Here is a 5,013-nt window from a genome sequence, read left to right as displayed (position 1 = left end):
GCTGTTTTGTGAGGAAATAGCTACTTAGTAGTTTTCTATCTTATCACAGAACTTTTTAGGTCTCAATTTGCTGTAAGCACAGAGACTTAAGTAGAGTGACCTTAAGTCCTGAACTTCTCAGGTTCCATTTTCACTTGTTGTGTCTGTTTAATTATTACTAGTGCCTTGTTTCAGCCTCAGGAGTATACTAGTTTGGATAATGGTTTATAGGCTCGCCCCATTTACCTCTCTGTCATTTGTGGGGGAAACCAAATGGAATGATTGGGGATTGGAACATATACATATGTACATACACATATACATATATAATGTTATTTCCAACATAAATAGTGTAATTTGAATCCAAAAAGCTGCAAGGTAGCTTTTAATATTTAAAGCTAAAGAAGGCCTCTGTAGAATTAGAATCTTGTTTGGTCTGTGTAACTAATCTTTTTTCATCAGATGTCTGTCGCAGAACAGTACAGTACAAAATCAATCAGATAGTAAAGTTTTTCTATACGGCTTGGCTCTTCTCATGGGGGACAAAGGTGGGAAGAAGATGGTGATCCAGGTTGCCTTCTGAACATAAGATCCTTGAGAAAAAAAAATCCCATGCCTCCAGTGATGCCCAGAGGTACCCTGGAGAAAAGGAGCATTCTGCTAAGTCCCTTCTGGACGTGTTTCCCAGGAAGTTTGGAGAGCCCAGTGGGGTGCAGGTTCCGAACTTGTGTGACACCTCTCACAGGAAAGGTCTTTCACTCCCAGGGTGGTCCCTTGGCTTTGTCTCTGTGTGCCCACACGACCCAGGCTGCCAGCTCAGGGAGTTTATGAAATTTTTATGCAGAAATTAGGTTGTTGCTTATCTTGTACTTTCTTGCTCATAGTATTGACAGTACCAGTGAACTGCTTGAGGCAGATAGCATCTCAGCGATCGTGGTGCTGTTTCAGCTCTCTGCTGCTGACAACATCAGAAGTGTTTTAACAGGGTTTTAATGGGCAGCCTCTGTAGCTCCTTGGAGGGTTGCAAATAGCTGCCGTGAGAAACCCTCTCTGCTACTCTGGGCTGACATGCCCTCTTTTCTCATCCAGCTGCTGCTTGTTTAGATGGCCGCCTTCCTGGTGACAAGCACTTCTTATTTGGGCTGAGCCGTACTAAGACTCGAATTCCAGGGATGAGATTGCGTAATATAAAAAAAGAAAGGTCTCCTCAGGACACTTTCTTCCATCCTGTAAGAATAAGGAAAATAAAGTGGGTTGGGGTGGATTGTAGAGCAAGAGAAAGGCTCTAACCAGGAACAAGTCTGCCATTCCCAGAACCTTCCAGAGAAGAATCCTGGTGTGCCATTAAATGATCATTTAGTAGAGCCACAAAATCTATTTGGAGAAAGTCATACCCAAAGCCTGTTTTCTAGCTTACCCTTACTTTAGAGTTTTATTTAATGGTGGACAGCACACAAAAGAGAAAAACGCCCTTCCATATATGAAGAAAATTCTTTGTTAAACCTTTTTTAAGAAAATTCTGGAGGTGGCAGCTGTAGGAGGAGCCGGTGCGCAAGGCCGGGAAGCTCCAACCCGGACCAATCCCCGCGTCCTGGGCTGCGACCCCTGAGCCTGCACCGTATCGAGAGGAGCAACTGGCCGAATGGGCCGCTGAGCCGGAATCGGGGACCGTGTGGAGCCCCCTGGAGCTAAGATCAGGATGTTCCGCTTCATGAGGGACGGGGAGCCTGAGGATCCCATGTTCCTGATGGACCCTTTTGCCATTCACCGTCAGCATATGAGCCGAATGCTGTCAGGTGGCTTTGGATATAGCCCCTTCCTCAGCATCACAGATGGCAACATGCCAGCGACCAGACCAGCCAGCCGTAGGATGCAGGCTGGGGCAGTGTCTCCTTTCGGCATGTTGGGAATGTCAGGTGGCTTCATGGACATGTTTGGGATGATGAACGACATGATTGGGAACATGGAACCCGTGACAGCTGGAGGCAATTGCCAGACCTTTTCTTCCTCCACTGTCATCTCCTATTCCAATACAGGGGATGGTGCTCCCAACGTCTACCAAGAGACATCAGAAATGCGCTCAGCACCAGGCGGCATCCGGGAGACTCGGAGAACTGTACGAGACTCAGACAGTGGACTAGAGCAGATGTCCATTGGGCATCACATTCGAGACAGGGCTCACATCCTCCAGCGTTCCCGAAATCATCGTACAGGGGACCAAGAAGAGCGGCAGGACTACATCAACCTGGATGAGAGTGAGGCTGCAGCATGTGATGATGAGTGGCGGAGGGAAGGCTTCAGGGGGTGCGGGATGGCGGGCTGAGGGGCCTCCCCGCCTGGCTATACAGGGACCTGAGGACTCCCCTTCCCGACAGTCCCGACGCTATGACTGGTGAAAGCCCCAGGCCCTCAGCCTCTCTGGTACAAACTGTGAGAGGCTGAGAAGTCATTCCCCGAGATAACTCTGCCCTCCAACTCCTACCCCCAATTTAATATTAAATTAATAGGCAAGCTGCCCCCCCTTCCTCCCTGGGGGTCTCAGGGAGAACTTTTCACAGCCCTTTTACCTATTTTTCCGTCTTTTAAGTCCCATATCATAATGACTCCTCCTGTATCCACTAACTTGATTTTTCACTTTGCTGCTCCACCATCCCATCACTTCCCCCATTCTGCCCTTGCCATGCAGTGAAGGAAAGGGGTTTTTTGGGGTAAGGTCCAGGTCCTCTATCCCTCATCTCTCCTGGGTTTTTGTCCACCTCTTCCTCAGAGCCCCTGCTGCAGGAGCCACAGCCCTGGTCCAGGACTGTGGAGGGAGAGGACTGGTCTCATTCCTAACTCTTCATCCTCAACTCCCCCTCACACATCACAAATATCTTCCCTATACCTTTCCTTGCCTTTAATTTTGATTTGTGCAACATATAACTAGGTGTTTATGGAATAAAGAAGGATGGAAAAAAGAAAAAAAAAAGAAAATTCTTCTTTTTTTTTTAAAGAAAATTCTTGATTTTGTGAAAGAGGTTTTCCTTACTACTAAATACATTTCAGGAGTTAAAGCGCTATAACTTAGTGCTACTTGGTCGACTCTGGTTCCATTACTTAACCTTCAGATGTAGCCAAACAACTGGATTACTCTTTAGTAGATCTGGTTTGGAGAGTGGCATCGTCCAGAGGAGTTGTGCCACCAACCCTCTCGGCGGTTCAAACCTACCAGTGGTTCTAAAGGGGAAGGGAGAACAGTCTCCTCTTGTGTGGCCTGGAGAGGATGAAGCCAGCCTGCTCCTTGGAGGCAAGGACTCTAAGGCTCCGTGTGACATACTCTGGGCATGTTGTAAGGAGGAACCAGTCCTTGGACAGGGACATCATGCTTGGGAGGGTGGAGGGATGGAGAAAGAGAGGGAGACCATCGATGAGATGGATTGACTGAGTGACTGGGGTAATGAAGGTAGGTGTGTTGGAGACAGTAAAGTTAGCACAGGATAGAGCAGGTTTCAGGGCTGTTGTACATAGGGTGACTATGAGTCGCAAGCTACAGGACAGCACAGAATGACAACAGCAACAACAAAAGCCTACTGGAGGGCCAGCTGTAAGCCACTTCTGATTCAGGGGCAATTCCAAAGGCCTGGGTGACACAGTGATTAAAGTATTTGCCAATCCAAACATTAACAGTTCAGACCTACCAACTGCTCTTTGGGATAAATATTTACAGACCTAGAAAATTTATGGGGCTTCTACTCTATCCTTCAGAGTCAGTGTGAGTCTTGGTTAGCGTGACAGCAGTAGATTTGCTTTTGAGGATCCAACTCACAACTGATTATGAAGATGACACAGGAATGGCCAGTGTTTTGTTCCTTGTGCTTGAAGTCCACTTGACAGTAGCTAATGACATATCTTTGATGAAAGAGGTGCCAATCTACCCTTATTTTACTAATGAATTTTCTTTACTAACACAATGAGGTAGTGAAATGAGGTTGTGGCACAAAAGAGAGTTCTTGCTGTCTGTGGCCCAGGATAATGGGAAACCAATGGTAAGGGGGAAAGAGAGGGAGCAATCCTCAAAATAAAATTACTGACAGAATGTGAGAACTTAGTCTAGTCAGGACTTTCTGAGGAAAACATGACTGCTCCTCTCTAGTTTATAATAGAATCCCAGTGTTTGGAGACATCAGCTGTGATAACTTTCCTCTCTATTAGTTTCTCTTTCAAGGACAATAAAAACTACTGTAGTTAGCTTGCTCTTTGAAAAGAAAACCTAAGAAAAGTTCCTCCTGAAGTTAAAGAACGACTCCTTTCACTTGTAAGTCTGTTTACTTAGAACTGGGTTTTATCATTATCACCCTCCAGTTTCTTTGGCTGCTGGAGGAAAATCTCCTCTATCAGACACTTAAAGCCATTTGACAGCCTCCTTTTCCCAAACCAAATTGATAGTACTGGGTTATCTTCTGGTCTTCTGAGATTAAGATTCTTAACTTCTTGTCACCAGCAGAGGCATGACTTTAGCTATTAGGTGGAAATTTGATTATCGAGGTTGGGAGAGAAAAAAGCAGTTCACCTCTGGGACATACTATGAAATGGATTCGTGGAAAGGCCTGTGCTTTTTTGCTTTTTATAGGATGCTCCTTTCAAAGTTGCTTCTGCTTCTCAGTACTACTGAGTCTGTTGCCTCAACTGAGTCCATGAAAAGGAATTCATTAAGGTTTATGCTTCAGTTAGGATTTACAGCCTAAAAAACCTGCATGAGGATTGTCCATCTTGAGTTGGAATTGACTCAGTGGCAGTGTATTTGGTTTTGAGTTTTCTTACCTCTGTGATCTTGAGTCTTTTTCTTAACATCTCTATTTCAGTTTCCTGATCTGGAAAAAATAGCAAGTGAAATTAATTTAAGAATCATGTGTTATTTAACCCAGTGTATGTATTCTCGTTTCAACATATAGTCAATATAAAAATTATTTCACATTCATTTTTTACTAAATCTTTAAAATCTAATGTGCATTTTACCTGCACAACTGATCTCAGTTCAGACTAGCAAAACTTTAA

General features: G+C 44.9%; 1 pseudogene; it reads left to right on the top strand.

Moving 5' to 3' along the window:
- Positions 1 to 1,678: 1,678 nt before the first annotated feature.
- LOC102862787 lies at positions 1,679 to 2,375 on the top strand (annotated as a pseudogene).
- Positions 2,376 to 5,013: the final 2,638 nt, after the last annotated feature.

This window comes from Elephantulus edwardii, unplaced genomic scaffold (assembly GCF_000299155.1).
Source record: "Elephantulus edwardii isolate Elephantulus edwardi_28Jun2011 unplaced genomic scaffold, EleEdw1.0 scaffold00257, whole genome shotgun sequence".
Taxonomy (NCBI): Eukaryota; Metazoa; Chordata; class Mammalia; order Macroscelidea; family Macroscelididae; genus Elephantulus; species Elephantulus edwardii.
The sequence above is the reverse complement of the archived record's forward strand: the minus strand, read 5'-3'. Positions and strand labels throughout refer to the sequence as shown.